Source organism: Pseudopipra pipra, chromosome 6, assembly GCF_036250125.1.
Source record: "Pseudopipra pipra isolate bDixPip1 chromosome 6, bDixPip1.hap1, whole genome shotgun sequence".
Taxonomy (NCBI): domain Eukaryota; kingdom Metazoa; phylum Chordata; class Aves; order Passeriformes; family Pipridae; genus Pseudopipra; species Pseudopipra pipra.
The window spans coordinates 52,077,971-52,098,096 of record NC_087554.1 but is presented as its reverse complement, the minus strand read 5'-3'; the positions used below and the strand labels follow the sequence as shown (position 1 = coordinate 52,098,096).

Here is a 20,126-nt window from a genome sequence, read left to right as displayed (position 1 = left end):
CTGTCTTGCTTGACATAAAATTAACATCCCACATCAAATTTATTCTTAAAAAAAATCCCGAAGAAGAAAAATTCTAATTATATTGAAATTAATAGATCCCTCTGCCTAGACTAAAATGCAATAGGCTTAACTGGGGCAAAGAATAGTCCAGAGAAACTTTAGAAAATGTGTTCTAACAGAAAGCTTAGGGAAGTACTGGAAAAAGACAGTCTGGGAGCGGTGGAATCTCCATCATTAGAGGTCTTTAAGAGCAGATTAGACAAGCAACTGTCAGGAATGACATAGGTATAGTTGGTTTTGCCTTAGGGCAGAGGGATGGACTAGCTGACCTCCTGAGGTCATTTTCAGCCTTGTGATTCTGTGAATGAAAACATGCATCCTCTCCTAACTGCAACATAATCCGTCATCACTCAACACAATTTCCTTTCAGTGTCATGTATTCAACCTTAACTTTGTCCTTTGTTTTGCTCTATTAAGAAAGTATGCTTTCAGATGTACTGTCTCTATGTAATGTAATATTTATTAAGCACTTTGTAAAGAATGAGGAAAAGACACCAAATTTTGAAGATTAAGAAATTACAAACTTCTATATATTTTTATCACACGATGGAGAAAATTATACAATTAATAAATAAAAATGGGGTAATAGGTCTTTTTGGTTATATTTACTTACTCGGTAGATATCATATCTTGCAAGGTATCATTATAGTTGTGTGCCTGTGCATATATACATGCATACGTATTTACATGTATGTTTGAGGTTATATTACAAATAAGAAATGGGAGTAGGAAATGGAATTTGTAACCTAGCAACATTTCATTTTGATATTGGCAATTTTTTTTCATTAGACGATAGTAGGAGGATCAGTAGAATTAAATAAAATCCTTAATAGGTGAAGTCCTACAAGAATAATAGTCACTTTTCCAGGTTCTTGTTGATTCTCCAGTGAAGACTTAAGACCTGTTCCAGGCTGAGCTTTCTCCGAGCTTACACTGTTATATCTTCTTTATAAAACTATTCTAATAAATACTTGATTAATTATGGTCTGACTTATGCCACTACAAATTTCTAGCAAGTCTTTTCTAGGCACCCAGGTACCTATGAAGCTAGTATAATTTTCCATGTACAATCTAGAAGACTGAAAAGCAATTAAAAATACCCTCCCAGATTACTTATCAAGCAATAATATTGCCATTATGTTCCAATTTAAATATTGGAGTAACTGTATGCTTTTCCCATATTGACCTTTTACTTCCTTGTCCCGTGAGTTTTAATGATTGTTTTTTCCTTGATAATCTCCTCATCTTTTTCTTCATATTCTCAGTGACTTTGGTTCTATGTTTTCTCTCTTAGTATATAAACATTACTTTGTTTTTCTTATCTTAGAAAGTCCACTGATGATGCCTTTTGCTTTTCTACTATTGCTTGCGATGTTGATTTTTATTTTTTTTATTATTTCTCAGATTTTTAAAGAATGCAGCATGTGTCTGGGATGTTTCTACTCTCATTCCTACATCTACCCTCACTGAAGAAACTTCCTTTCAGCTGAAACAATATTCAGTAAAAATATTAAGGATTTTTAGAAAGATCAGAATTAAAAATCACAGTTATCTCATCAACATACTCAATCCCACACTTGAAACCTTATCTTCTCGCCCCTTTCATGACTCATTTTCTTACCTGTTTTCCTGTTTCCTCTAATCCTCCCTTTCATCTCTTCTCTGATCCACTGTTTAATAGTTACTTTCAGCTTATTATGGTGGTACCACTTGTCTTGCTCTTTGATATTTTTCCTTTCCTCCAAATCACAGGACTTGGTCACCTCATTCATTTAGACTAATGTAACTATCACCTTGGGTTTATTTTTCTTCACAGGCCTACAGGAATGAAATTCTTTATTATATCTTCTTTTTGATCACATTCATCACTCTCTTGCATGTCTCTCAGGCTTGCAACCTGGCTCATCTCTGACTGATCCCTAGTCCTTGAATCCAAATGCTCTCTACATAATTTTTCTGAGATACAACCTTTAACACAGTTTAAATTATTGTGATCTTTCATGACATCCCAATTTCTATAAGTGGGATTCTACAATTTACTAAAATTTGTTAAATTTTTATACCACAGAACTTAAACTGATACTCTTACTTGAAAACTTGTTCTTACCTATTTATTATCCCTTTCTTACTTCTAATGACATTCACCAATCTCTAGGACTGCTACTTTTCAAATATTTATCCTGTGAAGTGAAATGACTTGAGGAAACAGCATGAAGCTGAGTCAGGGGAGGCTTAGGTTAGACATCAGGAAAGGTTTTTCACCCAGAGGGTGGTTGGGCACTGGAATAGGGAAGCGGTCACAGCACCAATCCTGTCTGAGTTCAAGAAGCATTTGGACAATGCTCTCAGGCACATGGTGTGATTCTTGGGGTATCCTGTGCAAGGCCAGAAGTTGGACTTCATGATCCTGATAAGTCCCTTCCAATTCACCATATTCTATGATTCTGTGATTCTGAGACTGAAGCATAGCACATTAACTACCCATGTCTCATTGTTTTCTTCTATTCCCCTTACTTCTAGGACCAATATCCTTACCTTTGACTTGTAAGTCTGTATAACATTTTACTCTGTTTGTAGTGTCTAGTACAACAGTAGTTTGTGTTCATGATAAGAATCTTAAAGATTTGTACAGTTAATTCCCTGAAATTTTACTGTAGCTACCCAGATTTAAGAAAAATCAGAATTAGTCCTGCTGCATCTGTTTATATTTGCGTGGTTCAGATCTGTCACTGTTCATGGAAGAGAGAATGGGCATGTTTTTAATTGCTCGATTGTACCTTTAATCTTAAGGTGTGGGTAGGAAAAATATCACTAACTCATAATTTGCTGCAGTGAACCTGAAGAGGATAGTCAGCTACAAAAGAATATTATAACATTTCCAAAAGAGAAATGTTTCTTTTTTGGCATATGAAGTTGATCATTATAGAAGGGTTTTAAAGTATTCATCTTCAATGTAAAAACACTTAATAACTGTGTCTGGGATGTTTCTACTCTCATTCCTACATCTACCCTCACTGAAGAAACTTCCTTTCAGTTGAAACAATATTCAGCAAAAATATTAAGGATTTTTAGAAAGATCAGAATTAAAAATCATGGTTATCTCATCAACATAGATGATGAGAAAAGAAAAATATACCCCCAAACTTTTATTCTTTTGGAGGGACTGAGAAGGGTAATAAGTGATGACAAACAACTGAAAGCTCTTTGCCATACTTATAAATTCCTACTTTAGCTCTCATCTCTCAAAAATTTCAACAAAAAGTAGAATACTATAAGACTCTGAGATTTGTTAGCTGTGGCTAAGCAAAGTTACAGCATTTTTACTGTCTATTTAACAAACCCACTAAAATAGGAATGAACAGTGTCTAGTAAGTATCTACCTGCTCTGCCCAAGGGCAAGCAGTATGATTCATCAGGCTTGGTGATGAGATGGTTTGTCTGCCTTAGCCGCCCTTGAACTGACCTAATCCCTTGCCTTGTGTGTGAAGAGGCCATGGAAGCCAAGGACTCCATTTCAGCCATGTCTGAGCCACTGAGTAGCTGCTTTTCACAATCAGAAGGGTTACGTCCGGGACCACACCATCACTCAAAGCAACAGGGCCGTGGTGCAAATAGTTTTGTTTATACTGTAGGAGAAATTACGCTAATGAGACTGTGTGCTTAAACCCTGTGCCATTCTCCAATTCTGTGGCCAGAATCCCCAAGCAGTGGTGAATGATATCTGTACAGGTTCCTGAACTACTAAATTTGTGTCTTTGCTAACTGCCTAATATTTGTCTAGTTCATGATATCTGAAGCCCAAATACTCTTAGGAAGGAATCCAAGTATTTAAATTGATAAAAACTGCTGACATATCTGTTCCTCTCCTCTGGAGAGAAATGACTACCATTTCTAAAAACTATACCTTAATCAGAAGATGCTGATTACTGTTGGTCACCAAAATGAGTAGTAAGCTGTGCAATAGATGAGGTGTTGCATCTCTGCTCAAGTCACTGATGTATGAAAAAAGATAATATCTTTTGTCTTTTTTTTTCCTAAGTTGTTCTGTTTCTGACTTACTTTTCAGCTTCTACCTGTGCATCTTGTAAATAGTCTGAAACACCTCCTTGTTTTAGACTTGCATCTATCCCTTGGACATAATTTTACTCCACATTTTCTCTCCACTTTAATTCTTTAGACTTTTCTTTAATTAACATTAATAGCTATTTGTCAGAAAACAACTTTTTTTCCTGACAAGGTATTGTTTCAGCAGTCAGACTTAGGAAAACACAAGTGAAATATATCAAAAAAACCCCACTCATGAGAATTTATTTTTCTTCTAATAGTCCACAAAAAATATAAAGGGGCTTGTAATGAAAAAATACTTGAAAATCAGCTTTTAGAAATACTTTTTTGTATGTCAATTCTAGCTGGTCAAACTTGAAGCTTAACACTGATGTATGTGACAGATATGTGAACAGTGATTCTGAGTTCTGAACTGTTGACAATGACTTAATTTTTCCTCTACAGTTTCCCTCTCTGTATAATAAAGATGTCAGTTCCTATTATTAATTTTTCTTTAAGTATGAGAAGGACAATATAATATTTATAAAGGATTTTTGAAGATGAAATCACTGCATCAGTGTATAATACATAATATTTAGAAGGAGAAAATGTTAAAGTATTTGGAACTTATGTATAATCTGCTGTAAACCAGTTGTTGTAATTACTAAGTTTTGTGAAAACAATTTAAGGAGAAAAATTGTTTGTATGAATTCATTCAGAGGTGTGAAAGATATTCTTAGCTGGTTTTGCTAGTGGTATATATGTAAATGTTTCTTTCTTTTAAATGATTTATTTTTCCAGAAGCTTCTGAACAAACTCTCAAAACAAGTGCATTAAAAAGTGAGACTCTGCTAATAATGTCTAAAGAAATAAAAATCTACTTCAGAGAAATGCAGTAGGCAGTCTGCATATTCTAATGATAGCAGTGTGAATTACAGATAGCACACAAGCGGTGTAGCAAGGCCACACAGCACCTTGCAATTTAGAATTTGTCAACATTTTGCAGTTTCCCCTGTGAGTCACCACTTGGTTGATGTTTCCCATTTATTGTTTACATAGGCTTAAGCTTTGGAACGTCCATGCAAAACAGCACATTCAAGCTTTAAATCAGTCACACATAATGAAAATTTTCAAATCATTCCAAGCAGTTAATTTAATATTTTATAAGAAAAATGCAGCTCGAATTGTGCAGTTAAATTTGCAGATCAAGAAGGACAGCAAGAGCAGCCACACATACATTACCAGTGATAAAATAGAGATAAACTGAAAAAATGTGAGATTGTGTATCTGAAGTCTGCAACAGCTGTGCTCATACTTAACGTGTAGGTTTCATTCATTAAATATATGTATGATATAAATATGCTAATCTTGTGCCTCTGTCAGTCTGCAAAGAGGATAAGAAGGGTAGAAAACATAATTAAAAAGTGTGTAGGTGTTTCTGTTAAAAGAAATTTGTCAGTAGTGTGAAATCTGAATTTCTAGCTTGCCTTATTTTAATTTTGTGATGCCTGGGCCCTAAGTATCAAAAGAAGGGATTTCCCTCACTTCCTCAAGCCAGGCAGAGTCACATATTATGGTGAACACTGAGACTTCCAATGTAGCAGCCAAGATGGCGTTGGAGAAGAGATAGAAAGAATGTCAAGAAATTCCATTCCTAGATCTTTACCCCACATAATCTGATTTCTTTTCCTTCTTCTTCTGCGAGAAGCTGTGCAATTTCCAGTGACAAATGCAACATTGTTCCACAATCAGTTGCTAAAGAGCAGTAACTTCCTTACTTACACTGGCAAAGCATTAATCAAGAAATTAGAGCAGCCTGGGGTTTGGGTTTATTTTTGGTTCTTTTTCCTGAGAGGTAGGGATTTTCTTTTTTTTGCTTTGGTGATTGATTTTTTGTTTGTTTGGGGTTTTTTTGGGTTTGGTTTGGTTTGGTTTTTTTGACCATCGCTAAATATATCCAGAGTGCTCTAAAAATCTGGAAGAGGAAATTAAAATCTTAACCAAGTCTGTCCACAGTGATTTCAGGACTTGATTGTGGATTTCATCCTGATGGTGTTGATTTTAGGGACTGCTACATCAAAGCATGAATGGTTTAGCTGCAAGCTCGTGTTTACTACTTCACACAACACACTTGTTTCCCGAAAGCCAATTCTGATTCAAATCAATTTAATTAAGTAACAAAGCTGGTTGTCATGGTAACAACACTACTAATTTGTCATGGCAAATACTCTGTGAGATTGACCAGTTGCTAAGCAACAGCCAATGGGCTTGAAGACAGAAGATGACAAATTCTATCTGGTGCAGATGTTGTGATCCAGTCTTGAATTAGGCCTCTGTTCTGAGTGGATTCCCAAGAGAGCATCACCTGGATAGCTTAATAGCATCACAGGGAGTAGCACGCCACAACAAATTATATTGTTTTGCACTTTTAAAAATGTATTTGAGGAAGAAGCTAGTAAAATAAGGTAATTTGATGCCCCATGTCATCTTTTTTATTTTCCTGTTACAGAATATATGGAGATGATTCAATCTTACTGTACTTGGCTTTGCATATGCATATTTATATCTCTGAATCAGTCTTTTATTCATCTTTGTACAAATGATACATAAAATTTAGGCATGCAAGCACAAAACAAGTGGATTATGGCTAAATCACCTCAACAAAATCTGTTTGGAGTAATGTGCGTAATTCACTCACAACAACGGAGAACAATTTATTTTTAGTTTATTATTCTTTCCCTTCAGATACTCTCCACCTTCACAGTTTAAACTTGATTTACTTTTATTCATGAGAATAAATTCATTATTCCTCTCACAGAAAGTACCACAAATATTTCAGGCTGTTGGTATCTTCCTACCTGTGCCTGCTTTTGATCTGCAAAGAAATCAGACTAAGTGTAAAGTAATGTCATTTTGTCAACACATGACTTTCTTTAATTCAACGTAGTAGCTAATTTATCCCAAATCCTTGTCTAACTAAATAAACCACTTGAATTGGGAAATAATTAAAATATTCTGTTCAGTTCTATGTTTAAGTCTAATTCTAAAATCTACTTTTTTAACTTAGTACTTTGTGTGCAAAAGGAGACAAACTGATGACTGATAAGGAAGAATACAGAAATTTGTGAAATTAAGACTAGAGGCAGTAAGAGAAAAGTTGACTGATTTACAGTTCACTGGAAAATATCGCTACCAGAAATGCTTTGTGAAATAGGATTCATATTTCTAGGATTTTGCTTGCAAATATAAAGAAAATTTCTGACAGTTTTGAAATGGCTGGGTTTCAGGTTATTTTAGACATTTGATTTCTTCATGGAAACTGACTTTTCAATTAGAAATAATTTGCCAAATTATAATCATAACAGAATGACAATTGATCTAATAGAACAAAGACTCAAGCATTGAAATCAAAACAAATTCTTCTAATTTTCTGAAGCGAGATATCTGAATGACCCCTCCTTCGCTCTACTATCATTTTCGTTCTGTGAAATCAATTGTGCTGGCAGACAAATTTTGAAATTCCTGAAAAACCTTTATGCAGCAGATATTCCAGCCTTCACAAATTTCTAATATGGATAGTACATTAGTTTCTTAGTAGAGTCATTACAACTAATGGACTGTTGACAGGAAGATCCAGCCAAGAACCTAATATTATGCTCTATGATATCCATTTGAATACAAACAGCAACAATTTTGCAGTTTAAATAAAATGTTATCTAGAACCAAAACAGAGATTTGTTTTATCAGTTTCGTTGCAAATGCAGTCATCGTGATAGAAATTAAATAAAACCCTGATCTTTTGTTGCATTAGAAGAGGGTTGAAATTAACCAATTGAACAATCCAAATGAATTTTGATTTTATAAAAGTAAAATCAGACTTTAAAAATTAAGTTCATAATGGTATTATAAAAACAGAGGGTGCATTATGCCCATCAATTTGGTTAAAAGGGTATTCTGCAGAAAATTAGCTAGAGTAATTTGGCCTGAATCTAGCATTTAGGTACTCTAATACTACCTTTTCTATGCTTTCAGTGTCTAATTTGGGCATTTCAGTTTACACAATCCTTTTTTTCATGAAACTCATAGGCAATTACATATTTTTAATTTTATTTTGATGAAGCTGACAATTCAGAGATAATTTAAACTCATCAGTGGAGGGAACAGCACGACCCTATCTCTTGCATCAGGCCTGCTGGTAAGACAGAACATATCTTTTCAAAGTTTTTCATTTTTTAAAACACCAAAAGCTGGAGGAGCCATGAGATCCTTAAATAAATTATTCCACTGGTTAATCATCAACTTACTCTTTCTGGCCATAGATCTGAGGACTAACGTTTGCTCCCTTAACCTCCTGATCATATGCTTTTCCATATTATATGAAACCCAGAAATTTCCAACTCCTTATGATGCTCCTTTTCGAAATTAGTTTCTCCTTCGGAAGGGAACTGTGACTTTCAGTCTTTATTCCTAGATATGTAATATTGCCATTTGAAAATTTAAAATAAATCTTATTCAAGTAAGTCCAGATCATTGTAATATCCAGGCCATTTGTCAGATCTGTCTTTCTCATAATTTACTGCACTATTGTTTTTGTGTATGTAAATCTTAACAAGACTGATTGTATATCGTTTTGCACATCACTGCTTAGGTCATGACTTGAATAAGATAAGAAGGAAGCCAATAGGAAAAAACAAATGGATTATTTTTTCATTAAAATTTTTTCCAAAAACTATCAATTAGATTCTCTATCTGTGGTATTTTTAAATCCTAATGAAATCAAATGCCTTTTAGAAACTTTTTACCAATGAAATCATAAACATAATCAAAAAGACCAAGTTTATTTGATAATTTTTTTCATTGAGCTGTGTTGATTGACAGTGCTTATATTGCCATTATTTTAATTCTTCATTGATTTCATTCCCCATTACCTTGACTTAGTCTCTCTATATCCATTTAATGAGACAACAGTTCGCTCAAGTATTTTTCCTTCTTAAACAGTGGCACATAAACCAGTTTTTTTTCTAGAACCCCAGAGTTTTTTCAGTCTTCCAGATTAATTCATCTGTTTGACATTCCTTTGAACTTATCATGTGTGAAGTATTTCATCATAGTTAAATTTAACTTATTTTTTTTTTAAACTTCTTTGCTGTTCCTTTCCTCTCAGTACTACTGGAAGAAAATCTGTTTTGTTGTTGTTGTTAACATCATCCTTCTTTCTAAGAACAGATGTTAAGTATGCACTGGAGAATTCTTCCTTTCCTCAGCATTACTGATTTTTATATTTGGTCACCATTCAGTAAACTTGGCCCAGAACCTTCCCTCAGGACAGACTTTTCGGGAGCGAAGTGAAATGAATTAATAAGTCTGCTGCCATTGAATCACTTCTCTCAGTGCAGGGCACATACTGGGAGTTATGTGATGGACCGAGGCTTCTTGTAACCTCTTTCTCTGTGTCACACTCATGTTGCAATTGTCCTTACACCAGTCCATCACCAGGAATCACTTTAGCATCTGTGCAACAGTAACAGCAAGACTAAATTTTCTTCTTTTTTTTTTTTTTTTTTGGTTTACTGTTGACTTCCCTGATCTTGAAAACCACTGAACGTCTGAAACTGGCACACATTTTGGAAAACTCTTTTACTTTTTTTTTTTGTTAATTGATCTGACACTTTACAGCATTTGCTTCAAAAGGTTAAAATCTGTTCTTATAACTAATCTTATCTTCTTTAAAGCCCCTTTTCTCTAGTGAATGGCTGGTCTGGCCTCTGGCTGACTTTCTGTCTTCACAAATTTCTCTAAAATTCACTATCCTCCCACCTTTCGTTTCAGCGAGGGTCCCTGGGAAGACTCCTACGAATCCATCATTGAGAATGGCAACCAGGGAAAGCAGCCATTTTCTCCAGAAGAAAACTGTTCTGCCACATTCTCTTAAAGTATATTCTCCTCCCAGGGCAAGCACAGAGCTCCCATCAACACTAATGCACACACAGAGGTGAATATTCCCATTTGTGAGAGACTGTAATTGAATCACCATTAGCTTCAGCTTCTGGCGTTGTTCAGAATGAGTCAAGTCCTATTGCTTCTTGTTGCTAGAATGCAATAAACAAGAGTTAAACTATTTAAAGGCAGCTTTGTTCTTCTGTCAGGCACCTGATGAATTTTGGTTAAATATAACAACTCCAAAGAGGTATTAGAATCTGGCAAAGACAAAGGCCCAAATTAACCTTAACTATAGAGTGTCTATCAATGCTTCTGTCTCAACCACTTCAAAATCCCTTTTTCAGCTGCCTATGGAACAGTTATATTACTGATCCAAATTTACCTCTAAGCTGTGTGAATGTATATTTTCCTAGTGTTTAAGTGGAAGAAGCTGTAAGGAAGCAGGATTTCATTTCACTTCCAAGGTTTTCACAGATAGCAGTGATTCAAGAATACTCCATGGAATAAGTGGTTGTTACTTGATTTTTTTTTTTACCTCTCCAGAAAATAGAACCTTCCTAAGAAAACTTTACAGTCTTACACGCACACACACAAAAAAAGACCCTAAAAAAAATGCACTTTTATGAAAGCTATCCATCAAATGTCAAGGATAATAATCAATTTTTTGTCACAATGAACTGATAAAAGCTTTCAGTAATAATGTCATGGGGAAAAAAATTTGTGTTGGAACTCGTAACGCTCAGCCCTGATATCAAACGAATTCATAAAAGCTCAATACCACTGTAGCCCTCGGAGGCATGACAAAACACAATTTCTCATCCACAGGATATGGAATAATTCTCTCTTTTTTATTTTTTTTTACAGAGGGAGAAGTAAAAGGAAAAAATCTGAATTTCAAAAAAAATATTACACAATCCTGCTTATGCAGGTGAACATTACCGATCATTTTGGTCTCCGATATCACAAACCGTTATGGTGATTTCTCTCACATCATGCAAATGGCTGCATAATGTCTACTCCTCTTGGAATGTAAAATCAAATCAGCATTCTAATGATACAAGCCCGTGATGAGCTTGGAAATAAATATGCAGAAGCGCATAAAAAAAAAAATCAAGGCAATCAAGGAGAGCCAGCGTCCTAGCTTGGACTATAAATCTTTGTCTGTTTCAATCGTAAAGCTGGCCGAATCAGTGTAAAATTCGAGCAGGGATGTCATCAATTTCTGTTAACCTCTCTATTCTTCTTTGTGTTGGCGGTGCAGTGATGGATTGGTTTTGTCACTTGTGCTCAGTTCACAGTATGTTAACATGGAAGGGTGCAGTCAGGTTATGAAGAAGGGTTATTACTGTCCCAGCTCTGACCTGGACTTACTATCTTTTCTAGTATCACAAAACCTTACTGTCTTTGGGAGCGAGAAGTAGCATCCTTGGAGCTGCTTAATGCTAAACAGGGCAGCCGCAGTTGTATTCCTCCAGTTGCTTTGCTATAGTTCTTTCCAGATGTTTTGCTCCAGTGTATAGGCCCATTCTTTTCTACCATTTTTTAATTAATCAATTAATGTAGGAGATGCTTATTAATCCAGCTACCAGTGCAGGAAGAAAAGTAATGAATTACTGGATTAAGAGGAATCTATGATCTGCAAACACAAAAAGATTCATAATTTTACAATTTCTAAATAACAAAGCGCTGGTAATGAAACAGAGGTAGTAACATAAACACAGTGGCATGTAGCGAATGCATAAATGTTTTAAGGAGCGGACCAAGAATTCTTCTGTCATGTTGTCTTGATCATTTGGTAAAGATGTGAATTTAATGAGTTAGGGTGTTCTTCAGATCATTTACTGCTTCTCTATGCTGTGTCAATGTACTCAGTGCAATCTGTATTGCACAGCACTGAGACACCTGGTCCTACTTCAAAAACTTGCAAGCTCAACTTTAAGCAACTTCAGGCTCTATTAATGTCAATGGAACTGCTTAAGTGCTTAAGTTAAGCATGTTCCTAAATGCTTTGTTGGAAGACTGTAATAAATTCTAATTCAGAGCCCAATGAAATCTGTAGGAGTCTTTATATTGACTTCAACGGCATTGTATCAGGCTAATAGAGCTCAACACCTTGCAGAACTGAGCCCTTAAACAGTTGGTTCATTTCACCACATAAGTGGTTGCTTTAGTGGTGGATGAAGTGATCCCTATGTGTAGTATCTAATATAGTGTGTTTCAGCTTGTTAAGTTAGTAAAGTGCTTTGGGATCACTTGAGATGAATGGTACAATCCAAATGCAAGTTATCACTACAGTGCCAGAAGTACTATTTTTTGTGAGTGAAAAATCACATTAAAATAGATGCTTTAAAACAAAGGAAATAGAACATTATAAAAATTCTATATCTATTTACTTCTGTAACAAAAAGCCAAGTGGAACAAAATAACTCCTGCAATAGGTAGTCTGGGTCAGCAGAAAAGCTGAACAATTGTGGGTCAATGGCATTTTGTAAGTGATGCTTTTGCTCTCGACAAATTGGACCCAGGATATAGGAGTAAATCTGGTCACAAATGTCTGCCACTTCTCGGAGCTGTGTTGGCTGCTCAAAAGCAATTAAGTGAAGTGGGTGCTCAAGTCCCATTGAATGTCCCAATTAACAATTAGCAAGACTTGTGCTCTTAAGGGTTTTTGGAGATCTTACACAATACGACAATGACAAAGTCACATGAAGGAGACTTTCTATATCCTTTCTATAGGAGTTATTTTTAAAGTCATATAAAAAATTTCTGAATTAAATATAGTATAGAACCAAGAAAGAAGCAACTGTTACATCATAACTTTACTATCCACCATTGAGTTCAGGAATGTAGAAGGAACCCAGTCAGGCAACAGGGTTGGCAATCTAACCAAATCCAAACTGATAGAAGTTTCATAAGCAACTTTTCCTTTAAAAGCTTATTCCTACATTATGGCATTTTTAAGATGTCTCGGCATACCAAAACACCGTATATTAATTAGAAAACTGGAGGTAAGTTTGGCATGATAAAGTTTCTCTGTGTGGTCAGTGTAGCTTGTTTTCTCCCAGGTTTCTTTATTTTGATCTTGTAATGAATTTAAACTAAACAATGTATTCAGTGACAGCTACAGAGACTCCAGTGAAAGTAGTCAAGAAAGAATCCCAAAGAAGTCATACTGACCTTACTGATAACTTCCATCTCGGAAAGTGCTTCAAATGTCACTGAACCCAAGAGGAACTATACATTTGATCATGCTGTTCCTGTCCCGTGAAAGGAAACTGTCACTCCAGAAGTAAATAATTCTGGACTTCTACCAGCTCACATGTTCCCTAACCCATTGAGTGCCCCCCTTACACACGTAAACAGAACAAATACAATCTACCACAAAAAGGCCTTGTAAGAGTCTCCAGAGACATGAATCCCACTAAATTAATTATTGTATTGCAAATATTTTTAGCAGGATGCCTATTTACTGATATATTTGTCTTAAAGGTTCTTGTTCTCGATTACATAATGATAAACAAATTAAATGCAATTTCAAATTTATACCTGTACAAGTGTCAGTTACCAAGTTCCCCTGTCAGTCCCATGAGGCTGCCCATAGCACAGCTGGAAAGCGTGCTACTGTGCACACATTGCAAGACATTGCATTACTTACTCCAAGAAACTCTTACTGAAGGCATAAATGTTAATGATTTTTATTTATTGCTGGTATTGCAGAGTCCAGTAAATTCAGAAATGAGATTGGACGTGATTTAATAGATGCTTTGCAGAAATAAAGAACTACCAGGGCTGCTTGTCTCTCCCAAACTTCAAGGGGAGACGGAACAATTTTTGTCACCTAGTCTGATCTGCAAATCAAAGAATCCCACCCTGCTGCAACATTTGTCCGTGTGTGGGACCCCTCCTCCTGTAGGAGGACCTAGTTTTGGTTTCCTTGAACTTCTTAAAACTTTTATTATTGTAATTAGCCCTTCATGTAATCAATATAGATCAACCTCAATGAAGTAGAAATATGTTCTAAGCATGTTACTAATAAGATAACATAATTTCATCTACTTGTGAAAGGAGAATGCAAATTAATTAGGAGCATGGTCAAAATAACTTACTTTAAATACCCTGAAAATCCTTCTAAATAATTTTCTATATTTTTCTTAGGCTTTGTTTAATTTCTAACACTTTCCTTGTTTGCAAAGAAGCATTTGGGTGAAATCCTTGACATGTTGACTAGTGGTTTTGCATAACCTCAGGTTTGTTATTTTCTCAGATCCAATCCTGAAAAGTTTGCAGAGTGTCTGGATGTTTGTCTTGATAATTTATGAGCTTGTCAGTGGACTGTGCAATTTTGGGTTTTAGGCCCACATTCAGCTCAAAGAAGGAATAATTTCAAATGAGGGGTAATTAGCAAGTTATCACTTTGCAATCTTGTTCAACAGTTATTTAAATCAACACTTGGTAAAAGGAGAAATGAAAACTACTGAACATAGACACAAACACTAACATACAAATTCAAACACAGATACATAGGTCATCTAATGAAAGGGAAAAAAGTTTTTCCTAATAATACAGAGTAATTTTATAATATATCTAAAGGCAGGTTGAAAGCATGTCCCTCATCCTTCAGTTTCCCTTTTCCATTTAAAATCATGTTGACCTTGAGTCGATTCTGTAATCAAGGTGTTTGATAGGTCAAACCCTTCAGAGGTGCAGGTAAAAAGCACTTTTTAGATTGTTAAACTGGCAACATACAGGGTGCAGTTATTGCTTTAGAGAAATGTCATAGATGTCCTCTAACCTTTTTTTTTAGGAACGTATTTCTTCGATGATTTTTTCAAGGACTCGGGTCAGGAAGAATCTACCCCAAGGGTAGTTAGAGGGAAGAAAAAATAACAAGGCATGGTAGCACCTGGGGACCACAACATTGTTCACATCCTCTGTAATCATCAGTGCACTGCTCAGCTGCTTTGGTAATTTACATAATACCATCCTGACACGTTCACTTCAGTTATCCATCACCATTGGAATGGTGTTGCTGTTTTCCTGCTTTATTTTCTTTCTCCCTATCTGTCTCTCTCTGTGCCTTTCTTTCTCTCATTGTGTCTTATGTTTATCTGGCCAAGCAAAAAAGATTGATTTCACATTGTTTCTGCCCTCCTTGTTCAAGAAATATGATTTTGGCAAATGATGAGGCAGTGAACAAAGCTAATAAGCAAAAATGCACATACAGAGATTTTATTCTCTACATTTTAATGAATAGTATCTTTGGGAGAACTGAGGAGGAGAAGAACAATAATTTAATGGATGCTGAGATGGGGGAGAGAGTCAGTTTAATAAAGCTAAATTCTAAGGATATGATGGACTTTATTCACAGGGAATCATGGCTAAATCTGCAAGATGGGACTGGACACTGAGCTTAAAGCTTTGCCTCTTGAGTTACATTTCTTCAAAAATTAACAAAGGAAAGGTAAGATTTAATATTTTCTAAATGTAATTTTTAGTGTCACGTGACAGATGAATTGGTTTCCTGAAAACATGATTAATTCCTGCAGAGATCAAGCTACGAGCTTGTTATCCCCAGTTTTATACTTTTATACCCCTTTGACTCTAATGGTGTTGCCCTTGATGTACATCACTGTAACTGGTATTGACAGTTATGTCCTTGTCTATCACCTTTGTGTATGACAAGGGTGCTGAAGTCACCTTCTCACAGTAAAGGAAAACTCTAAGACATATGAAAAGACCACTGAAATGGGGATGTGGACAACCTATTTATTGTTACTTTCTCTAGCCTATAGGGGTGAATGCCTCATACTCTGAGCCACTCATTCCTGGCAGAGAAAGCCCCAAGTAACTTGGCTACTAGGACTTCCCACAATATGAAGGTAAAAAGCAACTTTTAAGGCAACATAGTTCTTAGGGGTGAAAAGGATAAAACACACTTGTATTGGTGTTCCTGAACAAGCATCAGAAATTATTCCTTGTCTCTGTATAATGATGATCCTGATAAATAATTGCAGGGCAAAAAACCAAACCTCACAGAAGTAAAAAGAGGATGGTATATGAATACAGTGCCACCAACCCCCCAAAAGGCAGCTTCATACACCTAGAATTTCTAAAACCCTCCCTTCAAAAAAAAAAAAAAGGTCTATGTGTACAAAGACATAAATAGCCCTGTTTTTAAACAGTGTTTCCATTATTAATGTAGATACTACTCACTTTAGTACCTCAAGTTAGGTGGGAGGAACCTAAGTATCAGACTTTGCTATATGGAACCTTTAGGTTCAATCCCTGTTATGCTGAAGTACTGGGACGAGTAAGACAGCTCGTTGACAGCTATGTTGAAGGAGAGATGGGGACATACAGAAAAGGCTAACAACCTCAGGCATATCTCCACAGTTTGTGTTCATATGCACTACCTTATTTAAGCAAGTGTATTAATTTGGTAATAGCACTCTGGAAAAGTTGATCCTCTGTAAGGTCAAAGTCCTCTGCAGCTAAAGACTTTGCATAAACTTATGTCTTCATCAAATCCATGGTATGAATGGATTTCTAAAATCCAATATGCAAAGCAAAAAAAAAAATATTTTTAAGGAGCAAATCCTTCCCCCTATAAAACTTCCCATATGAAAATGAAAATGTATTCATTATAGACTGCAGCCACACTTATTACAGACTGTAGTTGCATTTCATACCAGAATCTCTATTAAAGGTTCCTTGTAGTCTTTGATTCTTCTTTTATAAAAAGATTTTTTTCTGATAAAGAAATACAGGATTTATTGAACACTCCTCAAAGTTTCAATTAAATCCTGTATTCTTATATATCAGCTTTGTATGACAGAAACAAATTCAAGGCACTGTCCTGCAAACACTGATACAATGAGATAACTCAAGAGAGCACTTGAGTGATCTCAAGTATAGGCTCCACTAGAAAAATTTAGCCTTGGCAAAATCAACTTATTTCATGTGTATTAACACTGCTTTATGCTAGGGATGATTTTTTTGTTTTGTTCTGAGGTGGCTTTTTTTTCAGTGGAAGAAAGACTTCATTTTGACACCAAAAATATTGTCATCCAAACCACCTTGTTTAGAAAAGCCAGCATTTGTCTGTGCAGATCAAACACACAGAACATTCAAGCACTTCAGTAGGTTGGAAAATATGAGAACAGTCTTCTGGAATCTCACAGAAAGACTGAAAATCAGTGATCTTATTAACCTCTGAGGACCTTGAAACAAGATTTTGCAGCAACTAGACCAAACACTTTGAGAAAACTACAGATATCTTGATTCTTTAATCTTTGCAATATTAATATTCTGTTGTTATCTGATCAGCTCTGGCATTTCTTTAACACCATAGAAAAAGATGGCATAATAAGATATGAGTACTGATCATAGATTTGGTCTTCTGATCTGTTCATGATAGTGTTAAAGTTATGGAGTTGTAAGTGAACCTTTAGCAAACTCAGATACTCATTCTTTTTATTTATGTTACAACTTACTCTTTTTTTCACGTGAGATTCAGACACCTCTTTCTCAAAACTATAAATCTTTTAGTCTGTTAATGTGATCATTTTTAAACTAGACCTATTTTACAGGTTTTGTAAAGTGATGGTTATTACGGAAAAAATAGGTATGAAACAGGAGAATTCCATGCTCTTATTTTGGCTTTCCTGACACTGGGTTGGAGATGTTTGTTTCCAGTACAGTACACGTTAATGTGGCTGTCATCGTTGCTTCTGGAATATCTTATGAGGGGCTCAGTTCAGGCAGCAATTTGTGTTGTTGCAGAGAGTACAGCCAGTACAGTTAAAGGAGACCTCCTGAGCTCTGGGGTCCTAAATCTTCAGCCACTTGACACTAGTGAACACCATCAACTCTGTTCCCGTTTTCCACAAGAAGAAAAAAAAAATAGACTTTTCTAAATTTCCCTTTTTTTTTTTTTTTTTTTTTAAGATGGGAGAAAGACATTTTGACAACTGATATCAATGTGACCTCTCTCTGACTGATGGTAGGTTCATCATTGCAGGCTACACCTGTCACCTCAGTAACGTATGTAGTCTGAGCTGACCAGTGATTTCAAAGTGAATTCCCATCCCCAACCTATAAGTTGTAACCTTTGGGTGGATTGCATGAAAAGCAGCTTCACTGGTGAGCTATGCAGATGTTGACAAGGTGTGGAAAATGAATAAGAAAGAAGATGAGCGTTTTCCAATCTCTATATTCAACAATGGTGTTTGACTGCCCATTCAGCAAAAATCTAAGCAGATATGATAAAGGAGACAAAGAAGTCCTTTCTTCCAGAAGATGGTATGCAAGAAATACATTTCTAGTGGGAATCTTTTCTGGGTCTGGATACCAAGGTTTCAGATGCTTTCAGCATCTTACATATTATTATATGATAGTCACAATTATATGAAAATGCTTGTATTTCCTAGATGGATTCACATTCCCAATAAATTATTTTACTAACTCTTTTAACATTCATGATCTAATTGTGTATAGAATATATTATTTTTTAATAAATTTACAAAGCCTGGGAAAATCCATGTGGAATTTATATCCATAGAGGAGTTCTCATCAAAAAACTAATATTGTGCTTTTGTCAGCTGAAAGTTGGAGTGGTTCCTATGTATTTTCACTTGATTAAAGCACACAGATAGTGAATTCCCAAAGAAAACCAGATATCGCATGAGCATTTGGTACTGTTGCATTCTGTGTTCACAAGGATACAGGTAATGAAGCCAGTGGGCTACAGATTTACTGAGACTACATGCCCATTTATTAAAAACAAGCAACAAACAAAAAAATCCCAGCTCAATTCTGGCAGTTTCTAATATTATAAAGTTGCTTTATTTGGTCTGGATTTTATGATACAAATTGAATTAAGGTGCAGACACATACAGTCCACTTTTGTCTTTTAGGGAGGAACCTTTCTAGCTTTCTATTGTGATAAAGAAAACCATTAGATTCTGACAAAGTGAGAAGGAGGGAAAACACTTTTATTGAAGTAAGAACAAAATTATAGTGTCAGACACTGAATCCGAGTGATAAAATATTACATCTAATAAACATGTTACATATGGGATTAGACATAAGCCCCAAGAATTACAGAACAACAGAAGTTATAGAAAAAAATAACATTAGTTTTGAAAAATAATAACTAGTGTTTGCATCATGTTATGGAAAAAAATTTGCATTCTTATTAAAGAACTTAAACAGGAGGGAATAACTTGTTCTGCCTTAGTGCAAGGTCTAGGTCTGCAAGCCTTACTCCTGCCTGTTGTCTCATTTACCTAAGTACAATTACTTTTGTCAGTGACTGGATCACTTGGTGAGATTGTGATCCTAACTGACTATATACAGTCTTCAAAGGCAAAAAACTAAAACCATCCAGCTCTCCTGGATAGTCAACATTTCTGCCTTTGAAAATATCTGCCTCACTGTCCATTCAGAGTCAGGTAGCCAATGTGTTGCCTGGGACTAAAAACATGCTATAGATATGCACACACTTCATTACAATTTGATGTGGCCAGCATTGCTTAATTAAGCAAATAATCAAGCACTCATGTCTGCTCCTCCCGCTTGCATCTCTCCTTATCACTTTGTAATTTTCTTATCCCTGCCAATATGGGGTGAAACAGCAGCACATAAACATCCACCCCCTGTTTCATCAGCCCAGCATTGTGATGGGTGTTTGTGTAATCATTGTAAAAAGTTTTGTAAGTGTGTATGGAGGACACCTTGAAATGTTACTTGAAAAGAAAGTTCCTTGAAGGTCCACAGAGTCCTTCCACTACCGATTGAAAGACCACATGTCCTATTCTTCTACCAAGTTGTTTCTATAATTCCAGTAGCTCTCCCTTTAGAGATTAATGGTGAACTTTTGGATGCTGAACTGGAGTCAGGTGTCTGCTTTTTAGCTGCACTTTGACTTTCTGGTGAACTTGAGGAAGACATACAGTCTTCCCCAGAGAGGAGAGAAAAACTAAACCCACCAAAAAACCCACCCCAAACCAAAAAAACAAACCATGCTGCCTGAGCAGTCATTCAGGTGCTTGAGCTTGATATTCCTGTGCTCACCTGCCCAT

At 35.7% G+C, this 20,126-nt stretch overlaps 1 long non-coding RNA gene across 1 annotated transcript; it reads left to right on the top strand.

Annotated features, from left to right (window-relative positions):
* The first annotated feature begins 9,936 nt into the window (after nt 1-9,936).
* LOC135416229 (uncharacterized) lies at nt 9,937-13,093 on the top strand. Its single transcript, XR_010431493.1, has 2 exons — nt 9,937-10,096; nt 10,909-13,093. It is a non-coding gene; the product is annotated as an uncharacterized LOC135416229 (long non-coding RNA).
* The last annotated feature ends 7,033 nt before the right edge of the window (nt 13,094-20,126 follow it).